Below are 19,479 nucleotides of genomic sequence, written 5' to 3' on the forward strand. Positions count from 1 at the left end.
TGGCTGTGCACAGGCCCTCAATTCAGTCTGCCAACTTGAATCATCTCTTCAGGTCCGATGTTGCATTTGCCCCCAAAAAGCACTACACCACCTCCTAGGAGATGGGAGTTGGGTGGAAGAGGGATAGAGGGTACTGAGAAGAGTTGGCTACAAAGGACCTGGGGAACTTTTTAGAGTGTTGGAAATTTTCTAAATCCTGATTGTGTGGTAGTTACACAGGTGTAGAACTTTCTCAAAACTCATGAAACTGCAAACTCTAAAAGGGTGCATATTATTGCCCATAACATGTATCTCAATAGCATTGATTATTAAAGAAAATTAAGTTTTGCAAGTGATTCTTATATGAATCTGAAGTTGAGAACTACCAGCCTTAAGTGGTGAATTGGGACTTTTGGGCTCTGGACAGAAAGGGCTGCTTTGAAAGTGAGGTAACCTTGAAATCACACCTGATAGGGAGTAACCTTGAACAGGGGAGTCTCTGTCAGAAGTAACCACCCTTCTTGGGCACAGGATGATCCCAGCACATTGTGTCTCTGTGAAGAGCACCCTCTATATTCATGAGGAAAATAAATTGATGGATTAATTTTCTGTGCTGTATTTATCAAGGAAATCCTAGTCTCCTGTGCTCCTGTAGAACACGTTACATAACAAAAAGTGCCACCTTTTAAAATTGCTTTCCAAGGTACAATTGTCCCTTCTGCCCCCCTCCATCATCTGAGCCATGTTTGGGGACCAAGGACAAGACCCAAGCAGATAGACAATTTAAAAATTGTTGAAATTTTACAACTTTCCCATAAAAACATCTGTACCCATCACATTTGGACATACGCTTTGGCTACTTTTAAGGAGTCAATTATTACTTTCCCATTTAGGTTTTCTTCTCCTTAGTTCAATATTGGTAATTTATATCATTCAGCTAGTGAGTCATTAGACAGATTTGTTCAATCATTAGTTTTAGTGTATATTACCTTAGCATTGTCCATCTGTTCTGTGTGTGTGACATCCAATTTTTCACCACAATTTTGTTCACTTTGTTTTTTTTCCTCTATTTTTCTTTTACCTCATTTCCCTATGAATGCAATGGGCTTGCAATCATGCTATGATTTTGCCAACTTTTTGTTATTTGCTTAACAACCTTCTATCAACATATATATGTTAAAAGCAGAAAAAAATTGCCACTTTTGGAAATTTGTCTTAGGGTATTAAGAGTTCCTGTGATGTATCACTCCCAGCTGAGCTGTGCTTCTGGGAGGCAGGAATGGCCTGGATGGAAGGGTAGGCAAGTTTGGTGTACTCAGGAATCTGAAAATAGTTCCATGGGATTATACTTGGAGCTCTAGGTAAACATAAGAGAGGTCATAGATGTGAGCAAGGGTCACATCATTAATACTTGTTTATATAAGCAGAGAGAGAGCTGGGGAATTATCTGGAGGATGATGACAACCACTACATAGATACCAGTGCAGGAGTAAAGTGTCATATTTCCCAGATTCCTCTGACTTTACTGCCATCATTGCCCCATGGTACCCACCCTCTCTCAGAGCAGGGCTCAGCAGGGCTGCCTTCTCTGTGATCCTCAGCTTGCAGATATGATTCAGAAGCCTGGGTCTCCACACGTATCAATATGTATAAGGCCCTATGTACATTGAAGATAATTTTGTACTTGTTTTAATTTTTATTTTATTATGAAGCTTTTATGGTTGTTTTTTGAATATTAGGTATTTTTCACAGAATTACTTCACAGAGATCTAAAGCTTATTATTATAGAACTGGGTAATATTTTCTAATATTTTAATTATCTGTAATGAACTACTTTTCATTCATAATTTTATTAGCTGTTTGTGCTACATTTGCCTTGTTTATTTGTGTAAAATGATCACTTACTCCTTCTACTGAAGTTTATTTTCATATATTTCATACACTATTGTATTCTTTCAAAAAACAATTCTTGGGACCAGCCCCATGGTGTAGTGGTTAAGTTCAGCATACTTCACTTCAGCAGCCTGGGTTCACAGGTTCAGATCTCAGGTGCAGACCTACACCACTTGTCGGCCATGCTGTGGCGGTGTCCCACATACAAAATAGAGGAAGACTGGCACAGGTGTTAGCTCAGGGCTCATCTTCCTCAAGTGAAAAAAGAGGAAGATTAATAACAGATGTTAGCTCAGGGGCAAATCTTCCTCAGCAAAAAAAATATAAAAATAAAAGCAAATCTCTCTGTATGAGGGAAGACAGTAATTTGGAGGGAGGAAGGGGGTGGGTTAGCTCCCCACATCTGAAATCCTTGGCTGGACTTTACAGAAGACCACATGTTGCTGCAGTCGCCTCTACCTGTGACACCAGCTAGTGGTAGTTGAGAGTTAATGACTCAGAAGGAAAGGTGCAGGAGGATACTGCTGCTAAGGCCAACTAGCACAGCACAGTGTAGCCTTTCAGGCCTCAAGCTCAAGGATGCAGCTCCAGCCCAGCAGACAGTGAAGGAGACCTTTTGAACCTTTTGTGCTCAGCAGTGCCAAGTGGCACATTTACTGAATTAAGAGGAAAATCTGAGGCCTCTGAGATCACGCGAAGGTCACAGATGCCACCTGTGAAGCATCATCTGTTTACTTTAGCTTTCCTATAACACATTCAACAATAAAAATGCACTTATATCCCACATTAAGTATAAATATGTTAAAATTGTATGAGTTTGCTAAAAAATGACCACTTGGCATAATGGCATGTTTGGTAGAAAGATAATTAATATTTAGTTATGTACTATGAGGTGTTTTTCTTTCCACAATTTGAAGACAATAGGATCTTTGTTATTAAGTCTCCAATATTCTCAAGAATAACTTAACACACTTAGCATATGGTACCTTACCTATAAGATCTCAGTGGTAAAAACCCTGAGAAGAAAAACAGTTCCTCTCTTCCTCCTCTAGGGAGACTAGATTAGAGTCACCTGAACTGGGTAGGTGTATAGCTTGGGAGATGCACCAAGAGGGGGAAGAGTTGAGGGCGCTGAGATTACGAAATGATAATAAAATAAAACATATTGGGGGGGTGGAGTCAGGATCAAGAGATTGCCCAGCACTATCCTCAGGCAAAACAGAAGATTGCTAGAATCTCATACAAATGAATGCAGATCCTATGTCTGTTCCAATGAGATTTCATGTCCCAGTGTTGAGAAACTTCTGATCACCATATGGTGATGGCTCTAGAGACTGCTTTTTGCTCATTGTCCATGGACAATTCTGCAGATTGAAGGCTCCTTTATGCCCTGAGATTCTCCTGAGCCCACCCAAACTTTCCACTGCGGACGCCACATCCCTAATTATGACCCAACACAGTCCTAAGGCCCCAGAAATACAAGATAGCATGATCGTCACATACACTTTCAGAGATGACGGGAAGGAGAAAGCCCTAGAACTGGTTCCTGGATGGTGAGAACCCCTACTTGGTACCCACTGGATTTTTGATTTTGAATTGAGATCCCTCTTTCAGTCTTTTCCTGAAAACAGAAAAATGTGAAGCAACTCACAGGCTTCATAGTCTTGCCAGCAGAGGGCACCATTTCTAGGGCCAGGAGGCTCTGTTAAAACGATGATGACCATTAGTATGCAGATTCTTTTTGTTTGTTTGCTATCTCAAGTCTTTTTTCTCTGTAACCAGTTTCTCATCTTGAACTGGGAAACTGAGAATTTCAGAGAATGAAAGACCTGAACATCCCTGGAGAGTTACCTGTCAATAATTAGAGAGAGTACAGGATATTCCTCGAGAGCTAGAGCCTCAGTCATTATAGCAATGGGTTACCAGTATGCAGGGGTCAAACAGAAATAGATAGAAATTGATCATCTCCAGTGTTCATGGATGAGTGCTGGAGATAGAGGTGTGTGTCAAATCCTGTCTCCAGGATTTGGAATACTTTCCTTCACCAAAGGTCACCAGGAGATGGAGGACTGAAAAATTCCTGGTAAAGAAGGGACCAGAGCAGAAACTGCTTTGTCAAGCAGCCCATTAATTCTGTTTGTCTCAATTCAGAAGTAGGTAAGAGATAGTTGGCAATGAAAATGCCGGCAAGACCCAGGGATATCACCACGTATTGCAGCACCATTTGACCTTCTCTCTCACTGGAGGTGCAGAACAGGCCTTACTTCATTCCTGACTGGGAAGAATGAGGCTGACTAGGAGAAAAGAAACACTGACCTACATCATTGCTGAGGGAGCCCATCCTAGTACTCCTGAGTCTTCCTCTATCACTATAATGTGGACAAGCAACCTGAAAAATGGAGACTTAGCTGGGCAAAGATAAAAAAGAGTTTCCAGTGAAATTACTGCAGAATTAGAAAAGAATATCAGAGACTTGCAGTTTTAGTTCCAACATGCAAAGAACTTGAAAGTCATTACTTCCATCCTTACAACAAGAAAAAAGCTAAATGAACTCAACATCAATGACTTTTCTTGGACCCAACAGAGAACTGAGGTCACAGGGTAAACCAAAAGCCTGAAATCTAGAGGTAGATAGGTGAAAACAGAGAATAACAGCCTAAATCTACTTACCTGGAGATGTTGCAGGAGGCATCAAATGGTAGGTGCATTAACATGGTAATTTTGGTGAATTGCTGGAGGCTGAGCATGGACTAGTTTGAGAGGGAGAAATTCCTAAGAGAAATAGCCTTAGGGGACTGACATGCTTCCATGGAATTTACTTGGAAAACCAAATCAGGTCCCCATAGTGAGGAGCCAAGAAAAAAATCCTCTCTTTTCTCTACCAGAAGGAGGGTAAAAGAACTGTTTTAAAATATGCCCAGAGCATTCCACATAACAAACTGAAAAGCAAAGAGAAAAAAGAATAATAAAAAAAAGAAAGAGTACTTAAGAATTGTGGTATAATTTCAAAATAACCAATGTATGTATAATTGGAATACTAGGAGAAAAAAGAGAGAATGGAGCAGTAGCAGAAGAAATATTTGAAGTCATAATGGCCAAGAATTTTCCAAAAAAATAATAACAGACACCAAACCAGAGATCTAAAGAGCTCAGAAAACACCGAAGATAGGAATTAGTTTCAGGATAAATTTAAAAAAACAAAACAAAACACCTATACCTAGAAAAGGGATATCAAATCAATTTTTAATATTATGTCCAGTTAGCTTAAAAAGACAGCAAGGAATACGAGGAGAATAAAATTTTTGTTTTAGAATAAAGATTTTTTACAATGATGAATTATTTTACAACTAGATGAAATTTAAAAATTATCTATGATTCTTTAATCAAGTTATTCTATTTTTTGAAATAAACCAAGGTAACAATGCTTAAAGTACTCTGCATTCTAAAAATGATTCATTTCAAATCACAGAGAATGGAAGTCAGAATAAAATCGACAACTAGTTATAGATTTGGATAAATAGATCAGTAGTTATGAGCTATGTTTCATGCTGACACATGCCTGTTCTCACATCCATATCATACATACCTCTCACACAAACTGCATAGCCAGGAAGGACCCTACTGGAAGCCTTGGACTTGGGGTCAGTTCAGAGATTCAAGAGGAGACAAGAGTACAGAAATGAATATGGGCTCTATGGATGGGCTGGAGAGGGAAGACACTTTACGGTGAAAGGAAGTTGGTCTCTGACACACCTGTCGACTAGTCTCCCTCCACTCCCTGCCCCTCACACAACCCCATATACACTAAGCCATCCATCCTTCAAATGTCATCAAAAGATAGATTGTCTTCATTAAATATATTTAAAAATCCATCTACTTTTTCTCTTTGATTCCAACACCATTTTCCACACCAATATCACCTCTTTTCTGCCCTATGGCCTCCTAATCATTCTCCTAATTAACACCCTCTACTCAACATACATTCTTCACAGAATAACCAAAATGATTTTTTACAATGGAAATATGATCATGCCATCTTTGAAAGTAAATATTTCAGTAGGTGTCCATTGCTTTTAGGATTAAAACTTACTTATTGGGCCGGCCCCATGGCTTAGTGGTTAGGTGCGTACGCTCTGCTACTGGTGGCCCAGGTTCGGATCCCGGGCGCACACCAACGCATCACTTGTCCGGCCATGCTGAGGCCGTGTCCCACATACAGCAACTAGCAGGATGTGCAACTATGACATACAATTACCTACTGGGGCTTTGGGGGAAAAACAGGAGGAGGATTGGAAATAGATGTTAGCTCAGAGCTGGTCTTCCTCAGCAAAAAGAGGAGGATTGGCATGGATGTTAGCGCAGGGCTGATCTTCCTCACCAAAAAAAAAAAAAAAACGTACTTATTAACAACGTCTACTGGCCCTGAGTGAAGGGATCATGGATAGACCTCTAGTCTTACGTTAAGCCACACACTGTGTTCACTCTTGCTGTCCCTCTCCTAGTACCTCACCGGGGCCAAGTTCCTTCTCATGTCGAACATGATTTTCTGTTTCCAAAATGCTCTGCTCCTCTTGCTTCACTTAATCAAGTTCAGCTCATCCTTCATGTTTCTCCTTCAAGGCTTCTCCTTCAGGTAGGTATCTTTGACCATAGCACCTAAGAGGGTCCTCTGTTATAGCAGAATGTAAAAACAAAAGGAAAAAAGCCTACCCAGATTCTACATAACTCTTATCACAAGTGTAATTCAAACGCTTATGTCTTTATTTTTAAAGTCTGTCTCCTCTTTAAGTCTGTAAACTCCGAGTTTCCTAGTAAATCTCCACACCTAGCACCATGCTTGGCATATTGGTGTGCAATAAAAATCTGTGAATAAACAAGCAAATGGATAAATTAATCAACATGATTTATATATTTATATATAATTTGTTTATATTTATTTATCACAAACTGATATACTCGAAAACCACATATTTATTAAATAAATATATATATAATGTGTTTATGTATTAATATATATATATAAAACAAAATGATATATTCAAAAACCACTATAAGCAACTTAAAATTGAATTTTAAAAAATGTTAAAAAAAAAAAAAAAAAACCCGTAGGAAGACAGGAAAGAGAAATGGAGAAATGAGAACCCAGGGAACAAATAGAAGACAAATAATAAACTGGCAGACATAAGCTCTACCATAGCATTAATTACTTTAAATGAAAATGATAGAACTATATCAATCAAAAGATAAAGAATGGCAGAGTGCATTAAAAAAACAAAAATATATGTTGTCTATAAGAAATTTACATCAAACATAAAAACATAGGACAAATGTAAATAAAAGAGGGGGAAAGCACTAAATTCTTTACATCAGAAAAAAAATTTCAGATCAATAATCTGAGTTCCTACCCAAAAAACCTAGCAAAAGAAGAACAAAACAAACTCAAAGAAGCAGAAGGAAGGAAATAATAAAGATAAGAAAAGAAATCAATGAAATTAAAAACAGGGAAACAATAGAAAAAATCAATGAAATAAAATGCTGGTTCTTTGAAAGACTGACAAAGATAAAAAGAGACAAGACACAAATCACTAATATCAGGAGTCAAACAGTAGATATCACTACAAATCCTGCAGCCATTACAAGCATAATAAGAGAACACTATGAACAACTTTATGTTCAGAAGTGCAACAGCTTAAACAACAGGAATAAATTCCTTTAAAACTACAAACCACATAGCTCAACCAAGAAGAAATAGATATTCTAAATAATCCTGTAGATTATTAAAGTTGATATTAAAGATATTAAAGAAACTGAACTTTAAAAGCTCCCAGAAAGGAAATCTCTAGGCCCAGATAGTTTCACCGAAGATTTTTACCAAATAGCTGAAGAAGAATTAACACCAATTTTATACAATGTCTTCTAGAAAATAGAAGAGGAGGGAACACTTCCCAACTCATTTTATGAGGCCAGTTTTATCTTGATACCAACATCACGCAGACAGTACAAAAAAGAAAACTACAGATTAATCTCTCTCATGAACTTAGATATAAAAATCTTCAACAAAATTTTAACACATTGAATTCAGATATGTATGAAAAGAATTATATACCATGACCAAATGGGTTTTATTCCAGGTATGCAAGGCTGGTACAATATTCAAAAGCCAGTCAAAGTAATCCACCATATCAAAGAACTAAGAAAGAAAAAGTATATGATATCAATTTATGCAGAAGAGTTATTTGCCAAAATCTAACATTCATTCATGATAAAAATGTTTAGCAAATTAGGAATAGAGGGGAATTTCATCAACTTGAAAAAGAGTATCTAAAAATATCTATAGGCATCATCACAATTAATGGAGAAAAACTGAATACTTTTTCCTTAAGATCAAGACCAATGTAGGGATGTCTGTTCTCACCCCTTTTATTTAATGTAATACTAGAAGTTCTAGCCAGTATAAGAAAGCAAGAGAACGAAATAAAGGGCGTACAGACTGGAAAGGAAGAATTAAAATTGTTCCTATTTAGAGATGACACGATTGCCTACATAGAAAATACCAGGGAATCTACAAAACAAACAAACAAATAAGAAAACATAACAAACTCCTAGAATAGGTGAGTTCAGTAAAGTTGCAGGATACAAGACTAATACACAAAAATCAATGTCAATTCTACATACTAACAACAAACGTGTGCAGATTGAAATGAAGAAGTATCATTTTTAATTATGCCAAAAGTAAAAAGTACTTAGAAATAAAGCTAGCAAAATATGCGTAGGATCTTTGTGTTGAAAATCAGAAAATACTGATGAAATAAATCAAAAGAGACCTAAATAAATGGAGAGGTACACCACGTTCATGAATTGGAAGACTCAACACTGTAAAGCTATCAGATACCAATTTTTCCAAAATTGATCTACATATTTAATGAAATTCCTATCAAAATCCCAGCATGATGTTTGTAGACATAGAGATACTTATTTTAAAATTTATAAGGAATTTAAGTTTTCAGTATACTAACCAGGTTGTACAAAAAAAAAAAAAATTTATAAGGAAAAGCAAGGAATCTAAAATTTATAAAACAATTTTGAGAAAAAAGAATGATGAGTGAAGAAACACTTACTTGATGTTAAAGCTTACTGTTTAGCTACAGTAATCAAGATAGTGTGTTATTGACAGAGGAAAAGACACACAGATAAATGAAACAGAATAGAAAACCCAAAAATAGACCTACACAAATATACCCAACTGATTTTGGACAAAGGCACAAAAGGAATTTGATGGAGGAAAGACAGTTTTTGTCAACAAATGGTGCTAGAGCAACTGAACATCCATAGGCAAAAAAAAAAAAAAAAAAGAATCTTGACCTAAACTTCACACCTTATATGAAAAATAACTCAAAATTCATCATGGACTTAAATATTAAATGATTACTCATAAAACAATTAGAAGAAACAAAGAAGAAAATCCTCAAGAACCAGGGCTAGATGAAGAGTTTTCAGATGACACCAAAAGTACAACTCATAAAAGGAGAAATTGATAAACTGGACTTCTTACCAACTTAAAAACTTTAAAACATTTTCAAAATAAAAAACATTTGCTGTGAGAAAAGCCCTATTAAGAGAATTAAAAGACAAGCTACAGACTGGGAAAATTAATTTTCAAACCAGACATCTGTCAAAAACCTTGCATTTAGAATACATAAAGAACTCTCAAAACTTAACTCTAAAAATAAATAAAAAATCCAATTAGGAAACAGGAAAAATACATGAACTGACATTTCGCAGAAGGGACTATTCAGATGACAAACAAGCACGTGGAAAATGTACAACAGCATTAGCATTTAGAGAAATGCAAGTTAAAACCACAATGACATACATCTATCATAATGACTGAAATAAAAAATAGTTATGATACCAAATGCGGTGAGGACACAAAGCAGCTAGATCACTCTTGCTTTGCTGGTGGGAATGTACAATGGTAGAGTCACTCAGGAAAACAGTTTGATGGTTTCTTATAAAATTAAACATGCACAAATTGTACAACCCAGAATTGCAAACTTGAGCATTTTTTTCAGAGAAATGAAAACTTACATTTACACAAACATGTGTGCATGAATGTTCATAGCAGCTTTATTCATAATAGCCAGAAACTGGAAATAACTCAAAGGTTATTTAACATAGGAATGTTTACAAACTTTGCAGTATATCTACATCATGGAATTCTACAACAATAAAAAGAAGCAACTACTGAGACACACAACAGTTTGGATGGATCCAAGGAAATTATGCTGAGTGAAATCAACCCAGTTCCTAAAGGTTATGTGTTGTATGATTTCATTTATATAACATTCATGATATATCAAATTTGTAGAGATGGAAGACCAGTTAGTGGTTACCAGGGGCTAGGTATCGAAGGAGAGGGATGTGAGTGAAGCTACAAAATGAAGTCATAAGTGATGCTGGAACAATTCTTTATCTTAATTATGGTGGTGGTTCCATGAATCTATAATGTCATATAATGACCTAGAACTATACACACACAGATGCAAGCGCACACACAAGTAGTACATGTAAAACTAATGAAATCTGACAAGGTCTGTGGTTTGTACCAATGTCAACTTTACAATTTTGATATTGTACTACAGTTATGCAAGATGTTACCAGAGGGCAAAACTGGATGAAAGGTAAACGGCCTTCCAGTACATTATTCTTTTGCAACTTCCTGTGAATCTATAATTATTTCGAAATAAAAAGTTTTTCAAAAAATTGTTGAATGTGAAATAAAAATATCATAAGACAAAAATAAATAATAATAATTATTATTAGTATAGCAAATATATATAACACTATATGCCTGATGTCATTCTAAGCACCTTACATATATTAATTCATTTAATCCTCATAAGAACTCTATTATGTTGATCAAATAATCCTAATTTAGAGATGATAAGATGAAAATAGAGAAATGGATGTGAATAATACTCAAATGCTAGCCTAAGGAGAATTTTCTATGGTTAATCAATGGAAAAAGACACAAAAGAAAAGACATACATATAGCTATTAATACTTAAATCATTTTATAAAAATACTAAGAACAAAGGACAAACTGACAAGTACTTAAATATGAGAGTGAAAACGTATTACTATTGATAAATTTTAAAAAATAATGAAAAGAGATAAGGACAAGATAAAGTTTTCAAGAGTTAAATGGGCAAACACAGGAATAGCCAGAATCATCTAGGAACTTTAGTAGCCAAGAGCAGAAACTTGACAAACAAAAAGGAAATGGATTTTTTCCTGCCTCTGCCATTTTCCTTGGTAGAGTTTCCATTTCCTCATCTGTAATACTTATTTTATGGAGCTCAAGTGAAGATGATGTGAGGTAATGTACATAAAATGCTTAGCATGGAAGCTGTAACGTGACAAGTACTCAACAAATGGTAGTTACCACTACTTCATAAGATGAACCATGACTATGTAATAAATGTTTAACCTCAATAGCAATAAAAATATAAGTAAAATTTGCATAGCAATATCATTTTTGTCCTTATCAATGGCAAAAGTTTTTTTAAATGAAAATACGCAATCCCCTTCTTAGTGCTGAGAGAGATATTTTGCATCCTTTCCAAGTGTAATTTTACAGGATTCATCAAAAAATCTATAAAATCTGCAATAGCATGTTAGAACTCTATTATTAAAATAAAAATTGAAAGATTAGTGTAAGTTCTATGTATAAGATATTCAGAGAAGCTTTGTTTATGTGGTTAGAAAAGGAAAACTCCAAATGCCCAATAATATTGAAAATGAATGAAAATATATATACACAGAACAAGAAATGTAAGGCTGTATACCAAAATATTATCAGTGGTTTGCTCCTGACTAGGGATTTTCTTTATGTTTCTGTTGTTTTCCAATTGTATTACATTGAGCATTTGCATCTTATAGTAGAAGACAATACTTAAAAATAATTTATTTAGAACATATCTGGGCTGTGTACTTAAGCAACAAGTAGAATTGAGCCTTAAATTTGTAAATATGTGGTCATAATGCCATACAAAAAGGACTTAAAAAAAGAATGCTTGGTTAAATGTTATAGTAAAACCCTGCAATGAAATGCTATATAGACATAGTAATTGAATATATAAATTCATATTAGAAACAAACGTTGTCAACAATGTACTACTAGAAAAGAAAAGTAGGTTTCAGACCATATATAGTATGATAAATACTCTCTACATATATTATATGATAATATTTTCCAGATAGATATAGGAATAGATAAAGCTATAGATACAGATGGAGATAAAATACAGACATAGATTCAGATACAGATGTAAACATAGATATATAAGTACATAGATATAAATATATAGCTATAGAAACCAATTTTTTTTTTTTTTTTTTTTTGGTGAGGAAGATTAGCCTTGAGCTAACATCCTTTGCTAATCCTCCTATTTGCTGAAGAAGATTGGCCCTGGGCTAACATCCGTGCCCAACTTCCTCTACTTTACATGTGGGACACCTGCCATAGCATGGCTCGATAAGCCGTGTGCAGCTCCACACCTGGAATCCAAACCTGCAAAGCACAAACCCCGGGCTGCCAAAGCAGAGGGCGAGAACTCAACCACCACACCACCAGGCCCACACCAGGAAAACAAAATTTTAACAATAAAATTGATGGAAAGCTGTGAGTGTATGGGTTTAGGAGTTCCGTTTCATGTTTGTCTTTTTTCATAATTTCTAATAAATTCTACAAAGAATCTAGATTTTTAATCAAATATGCATTAAAAAAGAAATATGAACAATATGCTATTTTTCTCATAGAGGTATTATCAACTAAATAATACATTGGGAAAGAGTTGTAGTTAGTGAAATTGTCACAGAGGAGACAAGATGAGAACTGGATATTAAAGGAGGAATAAGAGTTTTCCGACAAGTCAATGGTGGTTATTTCAAGACAAAGCAGAGACATGAAGACCTTAAGAGGGTGGGTTAATGGCCTGGTGTGCCTGAAATTTGGGTTACTTTGAAAGTGGTATGGAAAATATTCCTGTAAAGAAGGCCAGGAATCAGGTCATTAAAGACCTTGAATACTCAGCTGAGGAGGAGATCATTGAAGAATATGGCCTGACCTTGAGAATGGAGGAATTCCTGTTCCTCAGCATTCTCCCAGCATTCACAACCTCATCAGAAACCACATTAATATTTTGACATTACAACAATGATCACTATCAATACCCTCAGTCTCCACAAGGATTGTTCTGCAGAATACAAAACACACAATTCATTCACATTCCCTTATTATACACATGCATGTTGATAGGATATAGATTAAAATATAATAACTGCAAAACCTAGGAACCACTGATTCTGCTAATGTCATTTAGCTAGAATGAAGGACATTAAGGAATAGAGGTTTGTATGTGATTGTCTAGAGATATCACAAGATGTCTCAGAGAGTGGGAAACTCAGTGAGGAAGAGCTGAACAAATTCCCAGGCCAGAGAAGTTCTCACTTCATCTATTTCTAAAGATCATGCTAGTGTCATTAAAGATATATGAGTTCTGAAAATCAATTCATCCTGTCTCAGGCTCTTTGTAGGAGGTAGCTTCTTCAGTCAGACATAGCACTGCTCTCTCAGGTTGTTTTGACAACAGAAGAGTAAGTTCTGCAACCTCCCTGGTGAACTTGCTCCAGAGACAGAATTCACTGAGCTATTTCCTAGTGTTCCAGCTGCCTCTTCCTACCCACCACTTCCACAGACCACTTCACAGGTAGCTAGAGATGCTGAAAACTCAGTTCTTAAACCAAAGTGATTTCTGCTTTGTAAACAACATACAAATCACCTGCTCTTGGATTTGCTTGGTCTTGATCCCATAAATTATGGGATTCAGCATAGGTGGAGCAAGCATGCAGACATTAGACAATAAGATATGGATATGAGGTGGAATGTGGTGTCCAAACTGCTGAGTAAGGGTTGTGAAGATTCTAGGCCCATAAAAGAGGATGATGACGCAGACATGGGAGCCACATGTGTTAAGAGCTTTGTGGCGAGCATCTTGGGAAGTCATGTGGAAGACAGCACGGAGAATCAGCACATAGGAAACAAAAATTATCACAACATCTAAAACTACTGTTAACATTAGGATGGAAAACCCATACCAGATGTTCACTCGAATGTCATTACAAGCATATTTGGCCAAGCCAATGTGTTCACAAAAGGTGTGCGGAATAATATTATTTTTGCAGAAATCAATCTTTTCAAAAGAAATATTATGGGCAAAAGTGTACAATAACTTCTCAGACAGATAGTCACACCAATTTTCCCAATCAATGCATGTGTAAGAATAGTGGTGTATCTCAGTGGGTAGCATATGGCAATGTAGCGGTCAAATGCCATCAACAGTAAGATCCCAGACTCAGACATGAAAGTGCAGTGGATGATGAAGAACTGAGTGATGCAGAGATTCAGGGAGATCTCCCCAGCCCACAACCAGAAGATGGCCAAGGCTTGAGGTACCGTGCACGTGGAGAGGATAACGTCTGCTCCAGCCAGCATGCAGAGGAAGAGGTACATGGGTTCATGGAAGCTGCGCTTTATGAGGATAATGAAAATGAGCAGGCCGTTCCCAAACAGGGCGATGACATAGGAAATGAAGAAGGGGATGGAAATCCACCTGAGCTGGTCCTCAAGGCCAGGGATGCCCAGCAAGTAAAAGACTGTGTGGCTAACACCAGTGTGGTTTAAGGGAATCATATCGGAAGCAGATGATGTTGGACCTAACGTCCTGTTCACAGAGAGAGGAAAATACGTATTCTTTTAAATATATTCTTAAGAGGAATTATACTAATATGCTTTGTGAGGACACCAGGAGCTTTTGGCAAATCTCATACTCTCCATCTTTTTGAACATGCAAATAATAGAAAATATGCAAAGATGACAGGATATGGTCTGTGCCCCAATGAGTGACAGTCAATTACACTTGTCTCCCACCAATCAAAGTAGAAGATATTATTGTATGTATTTTACTTTCAAACAGAGGATTGTGAATACACAGAGGGAATCATTATGCATGTCTGAGAGGGCTGTAACAAGATGACACTTGAACTTGACCCTGAAATTGACTAGTTTATCATAAAGTGAAGAATGAAAAGAGAAGAGAAGTAGTATAAGGAAAGATGAATATACAGATCAATGCACAATGTATTCCTGAAACATTTCCAGAGTAGGATGACAGGTGCATAGGGAGTGCATAGGGGTTGTACAAGCAGATTTTACTGATTATGAAGGGCCTTGATCACAGCTTCACACTTAGACTCTCTGCTTTACACAGCGGGCAGCCAGCAGATATCTTGAAGTCAGTAGTTTGAATAATTACTCTACTTTAGAATGATTCCCCTGGAGGTTTATTGGAGTAGTAATTAACTGAAGAGGCTGGATGCTAAAAGACCAGTCATATTCCAGAAATAGAATGGATCTGAATGTAATAAAGTCACAGTGAATTAAACTAATATTTATTAAGCGTTGTTTTATGCTACGGCTTGTAAAATGCACATTGTATGTAACATTTTATATATTCTTCACACAGGGAGTAGACATCCACTCTAGGAAGTGGGTATTATCTCCACTTCACACCTAAGGAAAGTGAGACTCAGAGAATACAAATCACTTGACAAATTTCACAAAAAACAATTGATAGAAATGAGTTTGAAATCTCTACCTTCACTATACACAGTTTGCTCACCTGTGAAGAGGGTCAAGAGACCTTCTGGAGGTAACATAGACAGGGCTTGTGTGGCTGAGGGGAGGCACTCCTTGTGCTCACACTTAGGGAGCTAAGCTAGAAATGACTGGAATTGGAATATGAAAGGCATTACTGCTGGAGTGGTGGGTGTTGCAGTACTTGATCCTTGGAAGATTCTTCTGCTGATAGAAATTAACGTGTTATTTCATCATTTACTTCCTAGTATACTTTTGTTTATTTATTAGCTTAATCATTCGCAAGCATATGTCGAGCAGTGACCATTTTTCAGGCATTATGTCATGCGCCTGAGTCCTAACTTGGCTTTTGGTTTGAGAGAATGGTGGATATGTAAGCAGATGAGTTTAGTAGAACGTTCCAGGTGTAATGGGCTCAGAGGGCACCTTCTGAGAAGACAGCCATGCCCAATCCCATTTTCATCAGAATGAAGAAATGGACTAGACTATAAAATACCCTCTTCATGGGGTTTCTGAGGATACTAAACGAAGGGGCATCTTAAAACATCTAGCTCAGTGGCTCATCTTAGCTCAGTGGCTAATATGTATCTTACGCTCATTGATATTCTTTCTTCCACTCCAGTCACCCTCTTGATGTCCCTGATTTTCCTTTCTGGAGAGGAAAATTGGCTCCTACTTCTCACATCTACTGAGATGCCCTGGCTGCCTCCCCAAAACCCCATCTAATGGCTGCTTGGGGCAGGCGACCACAGTTCCCTTCCATTCCTTGGGCTTCATTCGTGTTTTTCCAAGAGGGGTCTGTAGTCTAAGTAAATTTGTTTTCTATTTTCTTATCTTTAGTTTAATGATTAGGGTACTTGCCATTTATTGGATCCCTTCTCTTTATCTAGTACCCTTCTGTAACCTCCGTCCACCTCGTATACTTTCAACCTCCCTTCCCAGACCTCACTATCTACTTCTGCTATAACCAATCACATTGGTGCCTCTGGTCTTCACTATCCTGTGTCCACATATATCAATAGCCTCCAAGAGTCTTGTCACCTTTGGCTTGTCTGGGACATAACGACAGTCCAGTTCTTACCTTGAACTTGGAACATCCTCACCCTCAGATGTCTAATTCTTACCAGCCTTAGGTTGAGTCGTCAGGGACAGACAGACACAAGATCTGTAATAAAATTCAGCTTATGAAGGGTCAGGGGTAGGGATGTTTATCCTCTTTTGTGGAACCCTTGAGGGAAGCACTTACACCGGGGTCTCCAGGGATGGAGCTGTCTCCACCAGCCTCCCCCTCTTCCCAAACGGACTGAGTCTCTAAAACTATTTGCCATCTCCCTCTCTTCCTCTTGACTCTCTTCTGTCTTGCTTCTCTCAAGATGCTTTGATATAAAAGCCTTTTCCACCTAATCTAGTCTTGCTACAGCCTCATTTTAATGGATGTTAAACTCACTTTTAACAGGAATATGAATATTTATACTTAATATGTACCAATGATTTGTAAAGTTTTGTTCTTCATGAAAAAGGACTACACTAAAGTTATATTCATAGCTGGGGTTTTCATAAGTTTCAAATTTCAGAGTCATGGATAATGATGTTTAACTATTGCTTAAGGATATAGACACATGTATAAACCCTTAACATGCTTAACAGTTAGTAGAAGAGGTGTGAGTCTTGATTACCTTGGACATTTATATTTCATGCCTCTGCCTCCTTTGGTTACGTTTAAGATTTTTCACTTTATCTTAATTTTCAGTTTGATTGTAATGCACCCAGGCATAGCTTTATTTGTTTTTATCCTTTTTGAGGTTCACTGAACTTTTTGAATCTGTAAATTTATGATTTTTACCCAATTTGGAAAATTTCAGTAATTATTACATTCAAATTTTTTTCTATCCCATTCTCTCTGATTTCATTTTGGGACCCCCAACTATACGTATGTTAGACTTTCTACATTGTTCCACCAGTACCTGAGGGTCTCTTCAATTTTTTTTTTCTATTCTTTTTCTCTCTTTTCTTTAGTTGCATAATTGTCTTGATAAATCTTATGGTTAATTACTAGAAGCATGATTACCTTGGTCAAAGGATAAACGCATTTGTAGATTTGTTAGATATTAAAGATTCCCTCCATAGTGGTTGTACCATTTTTCATCGCCACTAGCAATGTATGAGTGCTTTTTTTCTCATAATCTTGCCAGCAGAATATGTTGTCCAGCTTTTGAACATTTATCAATCTAATAGTTTGTAAGTGTGGTTGACCGTCTGCAAAAATGGCAGCCAATAATTCTTCCATCTGCTGCACACACATGCCATTCCCTCCATCATGAGGTACAGTCTGTTCTCCAGCCCCCTGAATCTGGGATGGCCTTATGACTTCCTTTGACTAATAGAATAGGGTTGAAGTGATGCTGTGTGAATTCTAGAGCATGTGGACCTTGCAACCTCCATTTTTCCCCCTTGAGGCCAGTAGCCATTTAAAAAGCTTAGGATAGACAGATGAATAAGACCACATGGGGCGAGATCACAATGAGGTCAATCAAAACACAACAGCTGACAACCATGAAGACAAGTGTTTTGCTTTACTCACTTAGTTATAGCCTAACCCTGAACTGTTCTTGGCATACTGTAGGCACACAATAAATATTTGTTGAATGAAATATGATTGAATGAATAAACTGATATATGAATGACTTCAGTCGCTGGGTGTAACTTTTAAGGTGCTTGAGGTACCATAAAGCCTGGTGATTCCCCAATAAGGGACAGTTGGTAGAGTTTCAGAATGTTTGGTGTCGGATGATGCCAAGGGATGGGATTTGGGAGCCTGTCACTATTCAATTTCAGGGAGGAGTTTCCCAAGATTTCCATCTCAGCATGGTAACTGAGGCAAGTAGGCATTTTGTGGCAGGCCAGCTTTCCAGCAATATTTCTCATTTCATCTTTCATAACTGTTCCTCAGGCACAGCAAATAATTAATTCTTCACCCTCCCGTTGTCATGCCATGCTCTTTCTACTACTTTAGGGTCCTTATCCTTGTTGATCTTTCTGCCAAGAATATGCTATTTCTTTGACTGACTGGTGACCTTGTACTCAGATCTCAACAACCATCTGGAATCTTAGCTCCTTCATGGAACCTGTTATAACCATCTTTCACACTAAGTAGTTTAAACTGATACTTTCTTGATGAGAAAACAACATATCCACATTCCTCTTACAGAGATTTATAGTATTTATCATATTTCAAACAAAATTTTGTGGTTGCAAAATATGCTAATTTATGGAAGACTCATAATTTACCTATCCATTTCATTATTATTTTTAAAATTTGTAATAATTTTTAATTGTGGTAAAATATATATATCATAAAATTTGCCATCTTGACATTTTTAAGTGTACTTTTCAGTAGTATTAAGTATATGCACACTGTGCAACCAATCTCCAGAACTTTTCATCTTGCAAAACTGAAACTCTACACTAATTAAACAACTTTCCATTCCACCCCAGCCCACCACCAGCCACTAGCAACTGCCATTGTACTTTCTGTCTCTATGAATTTGACTACTCTGTCTCATATAAGTGGAATCATACAGTATTTGTCTTGTGACTGGCTTATTTCACTTATCATAACGTCCTTAAAGTTCATCCATGTTGTAGCATGTGTCAGAATTTCCTTCCTTTTTAAGACTGAATATTATTCCATTGTATGTATATACCACATTTTGCTTATTTATTCATCCATAGATGAATACTTGGGTTGCTTCCATCTTTTGGCCACTATGAATAATGCTGCTATGAACATGGGTGTACAAATATCTCTTCAAGACCCTCCTTTAAATTCTTTTGGATACATAACCACAAAAATGTACAAGACCCACACATTGAAAACTACAAAATATTGC

At 36.8% G+C, this 19,479-nt stretch overlaps 1 pseudogene; it reads right to left on the reverse strand.

The window, feature by feature from the left end:
- Window positions 1-13,664: 13,664 nt before the first annotated feature.
- On the reverse strand, window positions 13,665-14,641 carry LOC101394797 (olfactory receptor 52B4-like; annotated as a pseudogene).
- Between the last annotated feature and the right edge of the window lie 4,838 nt (window positions 14,642-19,479).

This window comes from Ceratotherium simum, chromosome 7, assembly GCF_057802395.1.
Source record: "Ceratotherium simum simum isolate JZ-2026a chromosome 7, ASM5780239v1, whole genome shotgun sequence".
In the NCBI taxonomy this organism is placed as follows: Eukaryota; Metazoa; Chordata; class Mammalia; order Perissodactyla; family Rhinocerotidae; genus Ceratotherium; species Ceratotherium simum.